The following is a 22,401-nucleotide window of genomic DNA, read 5'->3' on the forward strand; positions in this document are numbered from 1 at the left end:
TTCTTATTTTCCATTAGGAAGTTTTTTAAAGTTATTATTTGATTTCACCTATATAAGTGACCCCCACCCCCTTCAAAAAAAAAAAAAAAAAAAAAGAATAAATTGGCAGTTTTACGTACAGACACTTGTATAAACCTCCTCTGCTAGAACAAAATATAAAAATATACAATGAAAATCATCAGGCTGAGGTAAAGTACAGTTTGTCACAGAGCAAAGCTAGCTTCTGTGCATCAGCCACACAGCTTTGTGAACTAGCAATGGAGCAAAAATTATTTCTATCTCTTAATAGGACACACCTGATGAAAAATCAATTAAAGTTAATAAAAAATCACCCATTGATTTGAGTGGGTTTTTGGTAAGTCTCCTTGTTTATATAAGGAATGCTCTCATAGTTTTGCTGGTAGTCTTTGACAAGTATTTTGCATGTTATTTATCAGAAAGGTTGATATATTAAAATTACTAGTTTCTTTTTAATTTTGTTTGGAAGATTTAATGAACAGTAAAATGTTGTGTCATGGCTACTTCTTCATAAATGTCACACTTCATATAAGAGTTGCCTGAAATAAAATGCAAATTGTACTTTCTGGGTCTGCATTTTTTCATTGTGACATCTAAGAAGTTAGTGGACTGTAGAATGGAATTCTACTTCTGTTGTTTTGCCAAGAGATTGTTGTTTTGCCAAGAGATTATTGTTTTGGTACTTCCCACAGCAGTGCTTGATTTTTTTTTTTTTATTTTTTTTTTCTGCACATTAGACATTGCCTCTGTGAAAACAAAACAAAAAAAAAGATATATTTCCAATAAAAGACTTTAATGTTTCAGAGAATTTTAGAATGAAATTTGCATTTCTCCATCACTCCAGCGACCATTTTCTGTAAATCATACCTGGCAATCAAGACTACCCTCTGAAGGCAGTCATATTGCATTGCTGGTGGTCTGAAAGCCATAAAGCTGAGAGTGGAGGTATAAATTATCTGATTAAAAGGATTCTCCCTGTGGAGCACACAGGTAAACATCATACCCCTGAGAATTTCTTAAGAGGTGACTGCAGAGGTAAACTGCTTGCTATTGAAGATTTATTTTCTTTGAACTTGAATTTCCTTGAAATATTGTTTCTCTCTCACAAGCTTAGATTTGTACAGTTTTACAGTGATTCTTACTTCAAGCCTTCTTTAAACTGTTAAAAAAAAAAAAAAAAAAAGGTGGTACATTTGCAATCAGCACTAAGCCCAGTATATTAAATCTGTGTAACAATTAAAAGTTGCTTGGTCTTTGCCCCTAGATTGCATTAGGTGATGCAAGATTACTGGCTGGTGATGGGCTTCCTGGTTCTGCCCTACAGCAGTGGGGTTGAGGAAAAAAAAAAAAAAACCAACAAAAATTATAAAGCTTCCAAAGCCACACCATAAAGGATGACAAAGAAAATCCTGTGTTTGTGAGGGAAGACATACAGGACAATTGCCTCATGTTGCATATCTAAAACTCTAGCAAAAAAAAAAAAATACAACCTTGACTTTTTTTGAATAATACAGCACAAGAATTCTAAATTTTAGGATTGTCTTGACAAAGTCACGTTTTCAGTCACTTTAAATTAGAAATATTATGATTGTCACAGGTGGCACATAAATCATTGCCGACTTTTTTGCTGGGCTCCAAGAATTTTGAGCAATTTTTTGTTTGCAGTCTTAACAAAATTGAGTTCTACATAAAGAGCTACACATCTAAGATCAAAATAGTTTTTCCAGCTCTAGCTTTAAATGGCCAATTTCCTGAAGCAGTCACCACCCCTTTCTGAACAAGCTGAAAGTTAGTTGCAATCTGAGTTAATGAATATGAGATGAAGATGCAGCAAAAGCAAAATCCAAGCACAGCAAAACAGGCATTGTAACTGCTCAGAATATGAAAATATTACTAAAGTAAAATTTTCAGTCACCTATATGGTGGCTGTAACTTTACATCTGCTAAAAATGCACATAGATGGGCTGTCAACAGTGATTATAACAATGGTTCTTTCCTTACAGTGCCTTATCACCATAACATTTACTATATGTGACCTGATACTGTCTGCTAAGAATTAATCTTGCTCCACTTCAGAAAGTCATTTGGGGCCACTGCTTTTTTGCAAAAGACTGTTAATCAGCAGCACGGGTGCATCAAATTCACCAGTGTTCATGTTATGCTGCAGAAAACATCATCAGACATTTGTTTACAGTCAGGGGTAATTTTTTTTCCAGCAATTTATTTTTCTGCACCAGTTCTGAATAAAATCACTCTTTTGTTTTGGAATGATATGTGATTAGTTGAATTAGCATTTTCATGGGTCAGATAGATCTTGTATATTAGTAGCATCCAACTCAAATTCTTAATATTTTTGTAAAGTCTATTATGAAAGGGAGGCATAATCAAGTTGTTCTAAGGCATAGAAATATTTGACAGAAAAAAACAGAGGTTACACAAGGATTGACTGGAAGTAGTTAAGCAACAAAACCCTCATGGCTTTTGAAACTTTTTTATCAGCCCTAAAAAATACTTCCTTAATTTGAAAAGTAAATTAAATAACTTTTTTATGAGTTGGAAAGGAAGGAATAAACATAAAGAAGTATAGTTTGTAAAGTTTTTAATGATTTTTATTCCTTCAATAAAGAGTGAATAATTTATCTTGTCTGAATTAAGAAAAGAAAAAAAAAAAAGGAAAAAATGCTTACTAAAAGAGTTGGCAGTGAATTAACTGTAATGTAACAGACTATTACAGCTTCTTTACTAGTCTGTTTAACATGCACCAGTGAAAGACTGCAAAAAAATTTCATTTGTCATTTACCACTACACTGATCCCAAGTAGTCTGAATGATCTTTATGTGAACACATAATTGACAAAGGGGATTAGAAAAAAGGTTTTTTGTTTTATTAGGTGGTTTTCTTAATTATTGCATAGAAAAAATGATGATTTTATTAACTGTAAGGTCTCACTAGAATAGGATTTCCATGGATATATGAAAACCAGCCAGAAAAAATATGCATCTTTTAGCTGAAAATAGATGTATTACCCTAAAATAGGTGAAATTTCTAACATTGTTTACAGAAAATCTTCATTATCAGTTTAAAAGCACTAAAACAAAGAACATCAAAAACAAAGGGAAAAAATAAAGAAATGGAAGAGTAAGAATGCATTAAGTATAATTATTTCCAAACTTTTAGAAATGTATTAAATTTCTTAAGGTGAAAACTTGAAAACTGACTTTATGATACTGGTAAGAGTGTAAAGCTGGGACATACAAGTCATAACTGCAAATGTCAACCTTTAACCTTCCCTGATGAAATGACTTCAAAGTAAGTATTCACTTGACTGACACAGAACCTGAAAGCTAAATGGGTTGAGATCATTCTGGCTCTGATGGCCTAAAAGGGACATGCAGGTCATTATTCATCATTCATTTGTTAATAAAGCTTCTTAGCACACATAAAACTGTGGGCACTGAAATCTTAATCTCAGAAAGAATTTTCAAAATTCCCCAAACTGACTGAGTATCTATGGCTCATTTACTCTGCTTTCTTGCTCTGCACAGAGAAAGATAAGTAGAATTCATGCAGAACTGTGCTATGCTATCAATGAAAAAGTGACTCTCTTGGACAGACAGAATACTTTCCTTTAAGGTTTTAAAAGCCAACTGCATTTTTACACTCAATAAACATTCCCTGCCACAGCATAGCCCGCTGTTCATCCCTCTATTTGGTAAGGCACTTATGCGTCTGGGGAAAAGGGTCTGGGAGGGATATCAGAATACGACCTAAGGCAAGTGAGATTATCTGCCTTCTTATATGAGATGGTTCTGATGTTGGCTTCATATGTTACTGATGCTTCAAGCAGCATTAAATTATATTGTCTTGCTCCTTGCTTTGACCTCTTAAGGAAAGCTGGTGGAAGTAAAAGGCTAAGAAATGAACGTGTGGCAGCATAGAGAAATCACTTTGTGGGTGCAAGCCTATGGGAATTATGTCATATACTGTGTAACCTGAAACCACATAGAATCATAGAATCATAGAATAGTTAGGGCTGGAAAGGACCTTGAGATCATCTAGTTCCAACACCCCTGCCACGGGCAGGGACACGCCACACTAAACCATATCACCCAAGGCCCCATCCAACCTGGCCTTGAACAGCGCCAAGGATGGAGCATTCACAACCTCCCTGGGCAACCCATTCCAGTGCCTCCCCACCCCAACAGTAAAGAATTTCTTCCTTAGATCCAATCTAAACTTCCCCTGTTTAAGTTTGAACCCATTACCCCTTGTCCTGTCACTACAGTCCCTGATGAAGAGTCCCTCCCCAGCATCCTTGTAGGCCCCCTTCAGATACTGGAAGACTGCTATGAGGTCTCCACGTAGCCTTCTCTCCTCCAGGCTGAACAGCCCCAACTTTCTCAGCCTGTCTTCATACGGGAGGTGCTCCAGTCCCCTGATCATCCTCGTGGCCCTCCTCTGGACTTGTTCCAACAGTTCCATGTCCTTTTTATGTTGAGGACACCAGAACTGCACACAATACATGCCAAAAGCCACGTACACATGTAACACAACATTTCTCCTTCCTGGGGAAGCAAGTGTGGTTTTGGTTTTTTACAGGATCTTCAAGAACTGGTGGTATAACCCGTCCCAGAGGTTCAACTGTATTTGAGCTAAGTTCTGGTTTTGATGCAGCATAGCTAGGTAACTTTGGCTCAGCCCTCTGAGGAAATGCTAAGTTGTAATATAGAGCCGTGAAGTCTATAGATCAGAGATACCCAAATAAGAAAGGTAAAGTTGAAGAAAGAGGTAAGATTGTTGAAACAGCAATAGTTAACTGCACAAGGATTTATGAGGAAAAGCACTGACATGAAAATATATAAAATCCTAAGGAAAAAAGAGGGAACCCTAATATGGCAACTCAGCAACACTGAGGATGAGCCCATTCCAAGGAGTATCAGAAACTCACCTGTCCCATCAGTGTGATGATTGCTTGGACAGTAAAGGCTCATTTTTAATAGTAATGGTTAGCGTAATAGCTCATTAGCTCTAACTATCTATTCAGTGATTTAGCCATTAAATTATTGCTTTTGCAATTTAAGCTGTGCATATCCTGTTTGCAGAGGTACTTCAGTCATGTTAAATGTCTTCTGGACAAAGTGACTCAGAGAGGAAGTATTACAGTGGCCAGACATAAGTCTAAATTGGGCCAGCAAAAAGGGACACAGACCTCACCGTGGCCCTGATGTACCAAAGTCTGACATAGCCCAAACTAGCCAATTAGAAAAAAGTATCATGTATATATATTCTGTATGCATATCTAACACTCCTTTACCCAATTGATCTTCATGAACCTGACCTCAGCAAATGGTAAACAGACATAAAACCAGGATAAGTGACAGTTCATCTCTTGTTTGTCTTCAGCTTGTGCTCACGTAAGTTACAGTACAATTTACAAGGCAAGTGAGAACAAGATACAATACACCAAATCCTGCCACTGGAACCATGAGCTGAATTCAGGAGTGTCTGTATGCTCAGAACTACTGAAGAACCTGTCAAGGATTCAGAAATCTTACTTGAGACTTGAAAAGGTACTTTGCATCTAGATGACCCTGAAGTAAGAAGGAATTGTATGCTCTCAATGGTAAATTCCATGAAAAAGATGGGGGAGCAAAAAGGAAAACAAAAATTAGGACTTTCTGTTTGAAATTTGCATGTTTGTTTGCTATTGGTAAGCTTTTTGAAAATTAAGTATTTAACTGGTTTTGCCAGTTGTTTTTTCCCTGCATGGATTTTAGAATACCATTAGGATACATCCTCAGTTTCTGAGGAAACAATGCAATAGATAAGCTTATCTCTAATGATTGTATATTATTTGAGACCCACTTTATTGTATGATAGCACCAGGTTTAAGTGACTCCTGTTTAGTATATAACAAAGTTTTGCAAATTCCTTGGGACTGCGTCTTGACTGCATTCCAGTTTCTTCAGAAAAACCTGATCCACTCATTTTCTATATAAATAGGAGCTTACTTTTATGCTAGCTCCAAGAGTTGATCTTAACCTCTCTCAAAAATTCTCCTCTTATTACATTTAAAAGAACTGCAAACATTAGCTACCTGAGTTATGTAATGAACTAAAGTGCAGAAAGCAAGTAAAGTGGAAGTGGAAATATGGATAGGCCACAAAGCGGTACCTTAATAGCATTCCTTGGACAATCAGGCATGATAGCAGGAAGGTCTAAGATGGAATCTGTGACACAATCTGTGATGAATGTTACAGAAAAAGCTGAAGTACTCATTGGCTTTATTCCTCCCCACCAATTATTACGGGTAAACCCTGCTTCCAGATTTCTACATGAGGTCCTGTCATGAATTGTGAAGGAGAGGAATACCCAAAAGTTGCAGAATTAACACTTTAGAACTACTTAGAGAAGGTAAACCCACCAAAATTCACAGGACCAGTTGAGGTTTACCTAAGGGTGCTGAAAGACAGTGAAATTGGTGTCTCTTATCTAAAAAATCTTGTGGCAATTGAGGGAGAATCCTGATCTCGGAAGGTTACACCTTTCTTCAAAAAAAAGTTAAAAAACAAGACTTTGGGAAGCTATCATTCAGTTAGCTTCATTTTACTAGCTGAAAAGATTATGCAGCAGGTCCTCATGGAATCCATTGTAAAAACATGTAAAGGACAAAAAGTTAATTAGACAGTCAGCATGGGTTTACCAGGTAGAAATCATGCCTATTCAAACCAATTTGATTGGCTTCCATGATGAAATTACTAGCTGGGTGAATGAGGAGATATATTGTAATATATTTTGACACTGACTTTTGATTCTCCCACACACTATTCTCATTTGGAAGCTGAGATTGTATAGGCTGGAAGAAGATGGTTAGGCAGGCTGAAAACTGGCTAGACCCCCAGGCTCTAAAGAGAGGAAATAATAACTTGGTTGTCAGCTGTTGATAAAGTGAGTACGCCAGTGGTGAGTAGTGAGGCTTATGTTGCTTGGTATCTTCATCAACAACCTGGATGACGTTATAGGCTGCATTCTCATCAAATTGTTGGATGACACTGAACAGCCTTCAGCCCTGAAGGGCCTTGAGAAACTTGTGGGTCAAGGTACAATAAACTTCATGAAGTTTAATGAAGAAATGAAAAGTTCTTCATCTGGAATAGAGTAACACCATGCATTAGTACAGGCTGGGAAACAACTGCTGAAAAGGACCTAGAAGTTGTGATGAAGAGCTTGCAAATAGTGTGCTCTTCTTACAAGCCAGACAAACCACATGCTGGGCTAAGCTAAGAAAATACATCAGCAGATCAAGGAAAGTTACTATCCCTGCTTTGCAGCACCAGTGAGTGCATACCTGGAACACTGTGTCCAGTTTTATTCAACCGCAGTTCAACCAGGATGTTGAGACAATGGAGAGACTTGAGGGAAGGGCTTCTAATATGGTCAGGAGCTATGAGTTCATGTTATATAAAGGGGGTTTGAGAGACTTGGGCTTGTTTGTCTGTCTGTCTATTTGTTTGGTTTGTTTTTTTGGCAAAGAAGGCAATTTAATAATCTAATTGAAGGAGGGTTAGAAAAATGACATGCAAAACATTTCTCAGTAGCAGTATGGCACCATATGACATACGGCACAAAGGGAAATCAATGTCTTTTCTGTGCTGGGAGGTCCTTAAGAGAAAATGAGACATTAAGAGAAAAGTTCTACCTGCTCTACTAGGAGAGTAGTGCAGTGCTGTAACAGGCAACGCACAGAAGCTGCAGGATCACCATTCTCGGAGGACTTCAGGATTTGGCTAGACGGTCTTGCCTGACCTGACCTAGTGCTGGCCATAGGCCCACCTTGAGCCAAAGGTCTGACAAGATGTCCTCCAAGATCCCTTCTCAACAACATTTCCATTAAATGCACAATACTCTACAGGTAAACTGGGTGACATGTATCAGTTGTCTGTTATACAAAATGCAGAAAGGAGAGCAGATTGTAAGCAGTGTTACTGTTCTTTTACTTATCTCCAAATGTATTTTAAAGTTGATTGCTGTCCATCAGTTTGCAAATCAGAATGAAAGCTTGGTAATGACACTGTTGGAACTAAATATTCGTGGTCTGAATCTCTCCTTCCAACAGTCAGGATTTCACACCATGTATATTAGATTTAGCCTTACCACCCCACCCTCTTTTTTTATAATGTCCTTCATGCCTTAATCCTTTCTGACTTTATTCTGTCCTTCCAAATCAAATAATGATGGCAGAAGGTTAGCTTTGAAGCACACTGGTTTCTAAACTATTTTTTCACCACAGAAGCTTAACCTGAATGTCACAGTCTAACTCTACAGTTAAGAAAACTCTGTATGTGTGTATATATTTGAAACTTTCTTGACAAAACTGAAAACTCTGTCAAGTATCTAGAGGAGCATTGAGATTTTCTCCTTTAAAATGGCAGCAGGAAAAAAAAATCTAGAACACTTGTCATCCTCTAATGTGTTAAAGTATTGAACACATGAATTTGATTCTTCAAAGCCTGATTTGTAACCTGAAGAGGGAGAAATCTGCAAGTGAGTCACCCCACAAACTGGCAACATAGTTGTCAGACCCACTGTCTACACTATCATTAGTTACAAGATGAGACCAACTTGCTCTACCAGAATTTGAAGTGCTTTTGAATAGTTTCAATACTGCATTGTTAGTGCCCTTTGCAGAATAGCTTGTTATGTCGTATTTTTCTCTTCAAAATTAGATAAAATTTACACTGTTCTCTATTTTCTATTTTTTTCTATTTTCTCTATTTTAATAGAAATTTCTATTTATATTTTTTCTATTTATTTCTATTATTTTTCTATTTTCTACTGTTCTCTATTTTCTTTCTAATTCACTAGTTCTCAGACTGTTGATATGAATTAAGAGTGATCTATGGAGAGACAGCAGATCACAAGACACCATCCTCTCCTTTGTTTTTTGTTTGGTTTTGTTTTTGGTTTTTTTTTTTTTTTTTTGTTAATCAGTAATTTCATATTTTTTTTTTTCATTATATATCTTCCCTTTAGGAATGAGGCAAATTCTTCCAGACATTATTCACAAGTTACAATGTAAGTTTTCATACACTAATATCAAGTTACCATTTATTGCCATCACATTTATAGTTGCCCCTTAATAATAAACTGAAGAGCACTACCTTTTTAGCACTACCTTTCTTTATTTATGCTAGTACAAATACTCAAGTGCTCAGCTCAAAAGTCCTGATGAAGAAGACCTTAATTGATAAATTGTAAAATTGCTTGCTATAAAAGGAGCCGGGCACAAATGTTTGTTATGAGTGGTATGATATTCTAACATTGTGCATACCCTTGCATCAAAATAAAAGTGGCAAGGAAAAAAAAAACCTAAATCACAGTTTTTTTATGAAATATTAAACAGATTAAGCAACTTATAAGACTGTTAATCACAATTACTTCTGTTCTTCCATTTAGGATTCAACCATTCTGTGTTTAAAATAAGGCTTATTAATCTCATTAAAGCTGATGGGTGTGTCACTCACACGAGCATGCAGATATACACCCTGAAATGTGAAGTCAGCCTTCAGTATAAATTTTGAGCCAATCTGGAATGACTTTTTGACTGTGTTTTACTGACTTCATTGAGTAGAAATTTTATAACAAATATGTTGTAGAACAAATATGTATAAGAAGCCAATTTCAATAAAAACATACAGTGTATTGTCTTGTATTATCCATAAAACCAGTCTAAACATGTTGAAGCATTAGATCTCACTATTTCTCCCCCTCCTTTTTTTTTTTTTTTTTTTTTTTTTTTTTTTTTTTTTTTTTTTTTTAACAGCAGCTAGTAAAAATAGCATGCTTACATGCAGAGAAGAATCCTCCTAAGTATTGGAGGAAACCAAGGTACATTACTGGGCTAAAGCACACTGTCTCCACTAAGGCACAGGGAAAATAAACATATTAGAAGATAGTTACCCCCATTGGATAAAGATACAACTAGTAGCTACAGCTGTAAAATGCTTAAAAGTACATGTGCTTGGTTTGGTCAAAATTCAATGGCCAAATACAAAAATATGAACAAAAAGATTAAAAATCAACCCAAACAAAAATCCAAAGGATAGTATTGTAGCAGAGGAAGCAAGTAGTCAACAAAGGAATGTGTTCCTGGGAAAAAGACTGCCCCATATCGTTGTGCGCTGCCATCATCTACAGTCTTGGCATCATTCTTCTCACACAGTGTGACTCACAGGTGCACTCATACTCCCTGAGACAATGGTTTTTCCCTTGGCCTGGAGAAACGTGTACATTTTAATCACATAATTAGAGAAAAGACTTCTTAACAACTAGAAACCACAAGGCTAATTCAAGTATATTGAAGCATATTGTGTGGCAGATATTGTGCATACAAATATTCAGTCTCTTTGACGAACTTACTGGTTGTATCTACAGTTGTTCAGATATTCCCGGTCATGCTTGTGGCACCTCTCATAACAATGGTAATCCAATCAGTAGTTCAGAACTGATAACAATTCTCATATAGATAATTCATATGACATACAAAATCTTCTCTAAACGAACAGCATCCATCCTTGCTTCTCTGAGGTCTTGCTTCTTCTGAGTCAGATCTGATAATGAGAAACATCAGGCCCCAATCCGTGGATGTCTACTCAGAAGGAAATTAGCAGTGGTTAGGTAAAAAGTAATTTTGGCAGGGATCAGCAGGACTACAGACTCATGATCCACCTACTCAAGAAACCCACCAGCTCAAAAGAAGAGAAAGACTGAGCAGGAGTGTCTGATTAGCACTGAGAGGCAAGAGGGCCTTTTAACTAATAAGGGGTAGAATACTAGTGAACCAACAAATCGTGTAACTCAGCTCATGGATATTGATTTCTTTCTTTGTCAAAATATATAAATAGCTTAAAGTTACAATCATGGGAGTGCTTGATTTATGAAGACTTCCACCGAGCACTCAGAGCAGAATAAACAGTGTCTTCTTTCTAAACTAGATTCTGTGTCTTTGTTTAGAAAGCTCTAAAATGTAAAGAGTGTTTTCTGTGTCATAGTCTTCTGCCCCATCCCTGGAAGTGTTCAAAGCCAGCTCAGATAGGGCTCTGATCTAGTGAAAGAAGTCCCTGCCACAGCAGGGGTGTTGGACTGGATGATCTTTGAAGGTCTCTTTCAACACGAACCACTCTAGGGTTTTAGGGTTCTAGTCTTGTCAACAGCCAGTACTGGATAGTTAGGTTAATCCCTACCATAAGAGAAAAATCTTAGCTTCATTTTCAGAATACGTAATGATAAATGTGGTGGGTTTTTTTCCTTCCTAGTTGTAACCTGAATGTTTTAATGTGTACCGGGTGCAGGCGCCCATGTACTGTCAACACCACCAGCACTGAGGCACTGTCCGGGCGTTCCCTGTGCAGAGTGGCCAGTGCTGCCCGATGCCAGACACAGCCGCTTCCAAGCCGGCTCCAACGGCCCCACCGCAGGGCAGAGCTGAGCCCCTCAGCCACAGGCGCCCGCCTCGGGGAAAGCCTGGCTAAGGAAAGGCAAACGGTGCCCGGCAGTCAGGGCTGAGGAGAACCGGGTGAGAAACAGCCCTGCGAGCCCAGAGGGCAGAGCGGGAGGAGGGCAGGAGGGGCTCTGGGTGCTCGGCAGAGATGCCCTTGCGGAACCGGGGGGAACCCTGGTGGAGCAGGGACATGTCCTGAATGAAGCTGCAGCCCATGGAGAGCCCACACTGGAACAAGCCTATCCTGAAGGACTGTAGCCCGTGGGAAAGTCCCATGCTGGAGCAGGGAAACATGTGAGGATGAAGCACTGGTGGAGAGGAGGTGCTATGGACCAGCGGCAGTCCCCGATGCCCTTAGACGGGAGGAGATAGAGAAGTAGATAGAGAAGTCACAAGTCATGGACTGAAGCTGAGCTCAGGAGGAAGAGGAGAGGGGGGAGGTGTTTTAATGCTTGTCCTTTCTTCTTATCATCCAACTGTATTTTTAATTGGCAATACATTAAACTAACACTTCCCCAAGTCATGTCTGTTTTGCCTAAGAGTGCCACAGAATGCTACTGCAAACTCCTTTCAACCTACCTTTAATTTCAGTGAAACAATGTCAGAACAATCAAAGCTAGCAGATAAATACCAGGATTCATGCAAATGTTGAAAGATAAGGTTAAGTATATAAAAAAGAAAATGCAAACAGGAAAACTTCATGACTAGTCCCATTCGTGAAATGTGTTCAGAAATATATGCCAGTATACTGAAATCTATACAACATTTTCAGACAAAATGTTTCCAAGAAAACAAAATAATCCTATTAAATGTCTTCTGCCTGCCCTTATTGTCATACAACACAGTTTTCAAGCAATGACATTTTCTCCAAACTCTGTAATGAGGCATTACCAGCTTTTGTGCATCTGTCACTGCTGCGGACTGGCTTTTATACAAAAGACTCATTGGCAATTTACTGTTTTGCCCTGTTTCCCAGGGTAAGAGCCCTTACAATGAAAAGGTTCTGAAGCTGGTCACCTAAGCTGTCCTAGGTCATCTCAAAAGTTGACCTATTTGCAAGAAATGACTACAACATCTGAGAATCCATTACCAGTTTATGGAAACTTTGTGGAGTTGAGACCTGAATTCAGGCCTGGACTAAATCAGAAAAAGAAGGCGGCACAGATCCTGAGGAGTTAATTGTGTTACTTGTTTTTGAGACCTGAAGTAAGAGAAGAGAGCACACTGTAAGTATCTCAGCCCTTCCTCTCAGTCCTTCACCTTTTACCACTACTCAGCATACTTTAACTGCTGTTCAGCTTTATAGAACTGCTCCGTCGTTTTTATGGGATTGGACAACTGGTAACATAGTTTGAAAGATCCCTTGCTAGTGTATTTGAAAGACTACTTGCCAACTTGACTTTAAGCTTCAAATTAGAAGCAATCCCAATTTTTATTTATGGCATTCTGTATCTCAGTTTGGTGCTGCTATTCATTTCATGTTACATTATTTGCATTATGAATGACATCTCGGTGGAATTAGGATGTCTGATAACAGAATGATTGCATAGCAACACAGCAAAAATGCTACATGGAAATAAAGTATTACTACAACTGGATTTGTAATCATTAGTTTAAAAAGCATGTTTCAAGCACCTAGATGTTACAACTCAGACGAAATGTAGCTTTTTGTTTTAGGGAGCTAAGACTCTTGTTACAATCATGGCAGCACGTGGAGTTTCTTTCTGTTATTTTTAATCAAAACAACTGCAGCGTTTGAGGTGTTCAGCAGAAACTAGGAAATTTACAGGTAACACAAAAATAATGGAGGGCTTGATTTTATAGGATTGTGGTTTGCAGGAGGGAAGAGACAACAGAAAAACCTGGTGATGCATTAATAACGGCTCCACTGCGCAGCTTCTAAATGTCCTCCTTTCAGCCAAAGTAAGACCCACAAGAAAGGAGCAGAAAGTAAGCACCATAGTTTGTGATTTTTGTTTATCTTTAAATCTTTAGGAGGACTTGTGTTCATACAGTGATGAATGTTTACACAAGGACACTATTTCCATAATGCACACTGCAAAATGCAGGGAGTTCTACATATATTTTAACTCTAAATGGACCTGCTGAGGACTAGAAGCAGCCTAGCTGCACAGGCACTGAGCATTGCTCTGGCAAATTTACCTTGCTTCTCGAGGAACTTAGCTCTTTCATAGCAAATCAGAAATGTAAACTGTAAACATGTGCAGAGATAGTATTCTGAGGAGCTCATAATTTGACCCATATCTTTTATTCTTAGCTTATTTACTGCTCCCTTTCTTTTGCCCTGTTTCTCAGCCACAAGATCAATGAAATAGACATTTCTGTTCAGCATATATCACAGCACTGAGGAATGAACAGGCAAACGATCATTTCTAATGTCATATTTGTAATATAATACACAAAAAGTTCAAGTAATGTTGCCTAGGGGATGCATCTAGTTTTTAACAATTCCATTTAATAGTAGCTAAGCACATGTTAAATGGAACACACTTATCCATGTCCCTTTCCTTTATAGGCAAGATCAAATTAGTCATTAAGATTCTGAAGTGCTTGGATTGACCATACTTTTACTTTCACACAATATATCAGGTATCACATTTGGTCTTTAGTCCAGAACAATATCCAATTTTATTTGTTTCTAAGCCTTATGAAGTTCATCTTACCTTAGCTATTCCAATGTGTATTTTAGTTTTATGCTGCATATCAGTGAATTTGTTTAGTTGTGGAAGTGTGGTCAAAGACATCAGTTAAACTGCCTATGTGGCCTGATTGAATATAATGAAATATTTTGGTTCTGATGGAATGATTACAGGTAAAGTCCTAAAAAATTTGTAGTTAGTGAGATTTCAAATGTAAGTTAAGACAGTATAAAACAGATTCACTTCGCACTCAAGCAACATATGTTGCCTAAAATGTTATCTGACTTACTGATAGCATGGCTGATTTTCTTACATCAATGAAAGAAAAATGAAATAGAGAATATAATGGGAGCTGTATACCCAAGAAAATAACTAATATTCACAACCACTTCAACAAACACATGGTCATATATAGAATGAACAATCATAACTGTGAACAGAGATAGTCAGAAGATCAAAACTTGAACTTTGATTTATCCTCTAATTCCAATTTCTCATGATGCACCAGTGGCTCAGGATATATAACCATACTGAGGAGGTATAAACCTTATGGGTGAATCTGTGCTTTCAGTTGTTCTCTCATTCACACATCTCTGAAAAACAAAGTCACCCAGGAGTGAAAATGGTGCAAGCTACATATGGTATTCTGGCTTTTCATTAGGTTCTTCTGCACTTCTGGAAATTGCTTTGACATCCATTATACAAAATTTCTTTTAATATACAGCACAATTTAATCAGGATTGTGAATCTAATAGTTATTTTTTTCAGAATTTGGTGATAGCTTCTTTATTTCTGAGTGGTTCTACTACATGATATCTTTCACTTCTGCCAAAGTAAAAAGCTAAAATCACAATTTCACACTTACTGTGTTTAAAAAAAAAAATCACTGAGGTTTGTTTAGCTGTTGTATTATCTTTCTGCAATTATTTCAATACTTCTTCAAAAATGGTATTTAGAAGGTCGGTTTTTACGTTTAATTATGTTTTCCTTTAGGAGAGATGAAAAAAGTTTGAAAGAGAAAGATAGCATTGACCACTTAAATATTTTAGAAAGTGTCTTGATGCAAGTAAAAAGAAAATAGGCAGTTGTGGGAAACAGGACAACTATAAGGCCTCTGAATAAAGAAGGCATTGCATTTTTTGTTAGCTGAATAATAAGACAATAAAATCTTGGTATGGATTAATCTGTTGGAACACAATGTTGTTTCTACTTGGAGGACATTTTGATAAAATATTTATAAGGTAGGCTATTCTGGCAGAAAGGGTTTTGATAGTAAGGGCTGGAAAATGGAGAAACTAAAGCAGGCTTTCGCAGAGGAAAAGACAGCAAGGATCAAAAAGATTAAAGAGAAAAGGTGAAAGGTGAATCATACTATATTCTGGAAAAGGAAGAAAAAAAAAAAAGAAATTGAAATTATGTGCAGAGAGATAAGGATACAAGAATGAGTTAAAAAAAAGTGAGTAAAGGACAGGAAAAACCCAGCAAGGGATAAGGATATGAAATTCAATTAAGTGAACATAATACACACTGAAGCAGCAACACTGAAGGAGACATGAACAAATATATAGAGTGTATTTTTCCTCTCAGTTTTCTGGTCTTTGATGTGAAGGAGTCCTGTAAGTTAAAGGAAAAGAAATATTGGAAATTATGAGTTTGTCAAACCAAGTTTTTAAAGGGAAAAGAAAAAAAAAAAAAAAAAAAAAGCATGAAAATGTCAAGACAGAAAACATAGTTAATTCTAAAGAAAATCAGCCATATCTATGGAAAAAAAGACAAAAAGTGGAGAGAATTGAAAGAAAAAAAGCCACTAGTAATGCTGTATCAAAACCAAAGAATAATGAGAAACCAAAGACAATAGAAGTCTGTGCAAAACCATCTACCCTGGGCAATGAGAGTGAAGCCCATAGATCTTTTGTAAGGAAGAGCAACTATTAGCCTTGTTTGTATTGAGGCTTTCTTACACTGATTGTCTTGGTTTTCAGCAAGTGGAACTTGTCACAAGGTTACAGCTTGGGTAGCATTTCAAAAGCATGAGACTTCCAGTCAGATATTGGTCCTGCTACAAATTCCACTGCACGCTTCCTGTGTGACTTTAAGCAAGTAATTTCACCATAGAGGCCCTATGTGAAATTCTATTTAATTTTATGAAGTGCTATAAGATTTTTAGTTCAAGGATGAAATAAGAGTGCACTGTCATTTATCATATTTTCCTGTTTCACTGAGGCTGTGAAGAGCTGTTTAATAGTATTATTTCTTACTTGGAGAAGAACTTGTTCATAGGCTTTATAGTGTGACAATGGAAGAAGCAGGTAGGACAAGTTGGCAGGAGGGTTAGCCATATGGAACAGTTATCACATTTTAAAGTATAAACATAAGATAACTAAAGTCAACAAAAAAATTTCCAGACACTATAGTTATTGCTGGAAATCAATTATGTTCTTGTCCATAAAAGGAAAATATAGGTAATCAGCAATACAGGTATTGCAAAACAGATATTCTTAAAGAACTGAGGACCAAATTTTGCTCATATTTATATTACTGTGATTTAAGCAATACGGGAGACAAAAGTAAAGCTCAGTTCTACCTTAGCATAACTAAGGCAGAATTTATTGTCCTGTTCACACTTTCCTCTTCTTACAGCCACAAATGTCTCAGCAATGTTGAGAACTAGCAACTGACTATATTCTTTCAACTTTTGAAGATGGCTATCTCAAGAAGAGATTCCACAAGAATGGGGAGGATACTTCTATGCTATCTTTGGCTGAAGTGAGACTGTGAAGTTGACTGCATTTTCCATGTGCTTAACACACTCTTTTTAAAACAGTAGTTAATAACAAGAAGTAATAACACTCAAAATAACCAAACTTTTAAAATCCATGTCTTAATTTTGCAGCTAAGAAACCATAATATATCATACATGTGTGACCTAAAAGCTGCATTTTTTGTGCCCCTTTGTTCTATCACTGACCTTATGAATATGTATTCATGTCTATTCAGTACTAAGCACTCATGATTAGAATTAGTTTTGGTGCATATTTAGAACTCATTAAACAAGTGCAAAAAATTAAAAACGTTTGTTATAAAGACTATAGCTTAAAAGTCACTTCAGTTGTAAGGCAGAAATATTCAGTGGCTTGGGGTGACAACCTGCACTTTGAAGATATTTTTAGAATTATGTTAATTTGACAGATAGCCATTTTTTCCTGCTTCTGTAGTTTAATAATGTTTTATATATAGTAAGTAAATATTCTGTTTAGAAGTATATAATTATCTATATCTCCTCACAGTTTCAGAATTTTGTTATTCAGTGCATATATTAAAGGCCAGGTGATGTTGAAAGACTGCTAGAAAGATACATACCTAGTTTAGGTGATACAGCCAGGTTGACATCAAACGTGTAAAAGATGATAGAGCTAAAAATGAAACATGCCAAAAATTGCTTTCATCTGCATTACTACAAATATACCTGTATACAATAAGGGAAAATCTACTTTAGTGCTAATTTAAATAACACGAAAGAAAGTCCTATTTCTGCCTGTGATGTGTAGGTATCAGAAAAGGCAGAAAAGCAAAACATGTCTTGTTTTCTCCTTGCAGAATTTAAGTTTTGTCACTAATATCCTTACAAGAGTTTTACTTTAGATTATTAATAATGTAGTTAATTAAAATAAAAAGACATCCCTTTATTCCATACAGTCAGGCTTGCTTCTCCACTTGCTTCCCCTAGTTCTAAAGCAAAGAAAATGTATGAGGTATACCCTGTACTGGAGAAGAAATAAAAATCCTGTTGCAGACATTAATCTGTGGAGTTGTCATATGGTTCACTACAAATCAGCCAATTCGTATGGCTTTTTGCAAATCAATCCAAATTCATCAGAGCCTTTTTTCTTTACTTTAAATAAATGCTAAACTATTTGAAAAGTCAACTGTGCCATGTAGGCTGTTTCTAACTATTTTGTTATGGCTTTTGGCTAATCATTACTCATGCTGTGATTAGTCATTGAAGTGTACACTTCTGTTGATGTGTACATCAACCGGTGACTTAGGCAGCTCAGACTGGGAAGTAGAAGTAAGAAATAATTTATGAAATTTTAGCAACCAGTGCAAAAATTTCACCTAACTTTAGATTCAAAACCATTTTTAAAATACATCCTTAATCATCTTAATATAGAAGCCTATCAAATGCTAGAGCTCCATAAATAGCTGAATATAAAACATAAAGTCGTCTGTGCAAAAAGGTGATTTGCTGTTTCATTTCCTCTTAGCCTGTAATCCCTTATCAGTAATACAACTATACATATGCTACATAATATATATAGCTGTGATATATAATTATTATGTGATTTTGCATGGGGCATTCTTCATCTGCTTAGCTGCTTGCAGTTAATGGGCTGTAGCAATCTTCTTTAACAAAGTGTTTAGAACTAACCCTCCTATGAAGTATTTTCTTTTCTACCCTAATATTAAATAGTGCATAATAGCTTAGTTATGAGTGCTGCTTATGGGACTGGCACAACTGAATGGTGTCCATCATGGAAGTGTTCTATGAACACCTGAAACATGACACTAGTGTTGAAGACTACAAACACTAACATGAAGCTGTCTTGCAATATAGTCTTACCTTTAAAAAAAATACTGAACATAAATTTTGCGAATGGTCAGGGGCAGTACAAAACCCTTGTATGCACTATCACAGTTTCTAGACATTCTTGCTACTTTTAACATACCTTCATGAAGATGAAGTTATTAACCACTGTATCGTCGAAACCACACTAGCAGAACGAAAGAAAAGATCAGCTAGAGAAGCAGAATTTAGAAAAGCTTCTATAAGAACTTGTAAGTGATGCTATTGTATCTTAAGGCTTCTATATTTATTGAACTTTCATTTGGTTTCACCTAAATCCCTTTCTCATTGTAAATAAAACATCAGTATGTTTTCTGACTTGAGTTACTCATAGATTATTGCATCCTTAAAGGCATTATTAAACGAATTTAAGGCTGCTCGGTACATATTTACCACAGCATACCCGTCAGGAGCTTCTGTTTGATTTTTACGGGTTTTTTAAGGTTTTGAGTTGAAAGCAATTTTCCCTTTTTAGTAAAAAAAAAAAAAAAAATAATATTATTTGGATGTTATTCCCTCTGAAAAAATTGTAATTCTTGAAGCAGTTCATGGAAAGCAAATTTTTTATACACTGTTGACCTGCATTTATCTGTTTGGTTGGCAGGAAGTATCTACAAACACAAATCAATACATCAGTCTGAGAAAAAAGCCTGTGAAGATCAGTTTATAACCAGTTGGGTTGAGAACTGCCCTTGCTCCTCCTGGGCCCAGTGCTGTCAGGGGATTCTGGGGCTGGCCAGAGCTGCTGGAATGCTCCAGAGGCACTGGGTGCCATAAGGGGCATTGCAGGAGAGAAGGAGTGGCCCTCACTGGTCATTCTGTGATCAGGGACTGTATCTATCTTCCTTGTTGGACCTCTTTTCTGCAGGGCTTTGTGACCCTTCCAGCAACCTCTTTCTTTTGGGTGGGATGCCAAACATGGCTGTTTTGGAGCCAAGGTTCCTGCTCAAGCCTCATGCTGCTCTGTGTGTGCCTTTGTGTGTGTGCAGCACAGCTGGCATGCCTGGGTTGAGACAAGAGAAAGGCTATACTGAACCCAGACTCTCAACTGTTCGTCTCAGCTGCAAGATTAAGAAGATGAGGTGGAAGATGACATCGGCAAATGTGTCCCCACAGTCAGAGGCAGATGGCATGTAGCCTGCAGAGGGACAAGCCTATGGAGGAAAATGGAAGAGAGCAGCTCCTAGGGAGAAGGAGTCATCATCTAGACCCACAGAGCAATGGCCTTGGAATGCAGCTGTGAAAGCAGTAACCTGCCAAGGCTGGAAGATTGGCCATATGATCTGTGGCTACTTCCACTATGGATAACCCCATAAGGCAGGACCTTTGATTCCATCTCCAACAGTGAAAGTACTGTGTCCACCTCAAGACACGAGGTGGTTGTTCTTCCTCCAGGAATAGCAGGGCCTCTGGTCGTTTTTTCCTGCCACTCCAGGAGAGGACAGCAGCTCCTTGCCCTGTGGAGATGAAAGAGTGCAGACCATCAACCCCACCTCCAGATGTGTCCATGAGGCAGATAATGTGAGTACTCCCATGCTCTGTGGGAAGGCAGAGGAGTACCCCCATGTCAAGACCTGCAGCTCAAGCTCTGTCCAAAAAGCTCTTGTCTGTGGGGGTACAGACAACTGGGGCAAGAGCTATACTTCCAGGTATGTTCAGGATGTGGAAAGTAAGAGCACTTCTATGCCCTGTGAGAAGGCAGAGGCCCATCTGCAGAATCATAGAATCATAGCATGGTTTGGGTTGGAAGGGACCTTAAAGATCATCTAGTTCTAACCACCTGCCATGGGCAGGGTCACCTTCGACTAGACCAGGTTGCTCAAAGCCCCAGCCAACCTGGCCTTGAACACATCCACAATTCTCAGTCCAACCTGTTCCAGTGTTTTACCACCCTCACAGTGAAGATTTTCTTCCTAATATCTAATGTAAATCTCCCCACTTTATATTTAAAGCCATTACTCCTTGTCCTGTCACCACATGCCTTTGCAAAAAGTCCTTATCCAGATTTCTTGTAGGCCTCCTTAAGGTATTGAAAGGCTGCTATAAAGTCTCCCCTGAGCCTTCTCTTCTCCAGGTTGAACAAGCTCAACTCTCTCAGCCTCTTTTCGTAGGAGAGGTTCTCCAGTCCTCTGATCATTGTGGCTATCCTCTGGACTCACTCAAGCAGGTCAACATCCCTTTTGTGTGGGGGCCCCAGAGCCACCAATACTCTAGGAGTCTCATAAGAGCTGAGCAGAGGGGGAGAATCACCTCCTTTGACCTACTGACAAGGGCTTTGACCTGGTCAGTGCCCACACTGCTCAGGGTCAGGCAGCTCCAAAGCAGATTGACCACCTTCACTCTCCACAGCACTTGGCCTTGATTTCCTCTCAATTCAGGGAAATGGGGGACTTTTAGAAATGGTTTCAAGGACTAGTTGGTCCACAACCTTCCCAGGAATGGCAGTAAGATTGGCCAGCATGTAGTACACTGGATCTTCCTTCTTCTCCTTCCTGAAGGGTGATTTTTACTTTCTTCAACACTGTCCCCAGTCACCATGACTTTTGACACATTATTGAGAGTCACCTTGCAATGATGTAATCTGCTCCTTCTGTACTTGTGGTTCATACCAGGAGATCCCATGGCCTTATGTATGTTAAGTTTGTTTAAATGTTCCGAATTGTTCCTCTATCGAGAAAGATAGGTGGGTACAAAAATGTGTTAGAATAAAATAGCTTAATTTCACAAAATTTCTAAAGCAATTTTTGAAGTTTTTGTTCCTAGAAAAATATAAGTAGTTGAAATTGCCACTTTTCCTCTTAAGACAGGACAAAAATGGGACCTGAGAATACAATTATATTTAGTACAGGCTTTCCTAGTAACTGTTATCTCCCACAGAAGTCAGAAGTCAGTAGTCACTGGTGGATATTTTGAAATCAGTCTCTGTATATATTTAAATATGGTTTTTATTTTATCATCTGTTTTAATAAGGTTGAAAAAATAAAATAACTTAAAGTGTGTTAGAAAAATTGTAGATCTCAAAGAACAGCGGTGTTTCAAAAAATAACCTACTTATACCAGCTGTTATCTTCCTCTGTTACCTAACTGTACAAACTTTCAAATGTATTAACTACCAACGAAGATAAAATATTTCAATTTTTACATAGCAAAAGTGAGTGCTGGTAAGAATAAGGACTGATGCTGTGAAAATGCAAAATGATGACAAAACAACATGGAAATAGATTTTAACAACAAAATGTAGAAATAACACACTTTGACTATTACAAAACAGATGACAATTCAATTCGTGTGTGATCCTGTGAATTTCTTTTCACCACGATCTTTTTACAAAAGCTGAAGTTAAAATATTTGAAAACAAGTCTAACAAATCAGTATATTTCTATGTTAAAATTATTTTAAAATAAAATTGTTTAATATAACTTGTTTAATGCTATTATTCTCAATATGTGTATAGTTTACAGTAATTAGTTCACAATTTATATTGACATGCTTTTCTTAAATTAATCTAATGGTGACTGACATAAATAAAATTACATATGTTTCAATGTACTTTACATAGATAATACTAGAATGCAATGTAATTATTACTCTGCATGTGT

The sequence above is a fragment of the Psittacula echo genome (assembly GCF_963264785.1).
Source record: "Psittacula echo genome assembly, chromosome: 2".
NCBI lineage: Eukaryota > Metazoa > Chordata > Aves > Psittaciformes > Psittacidae > Psittacula > Psittacula echo.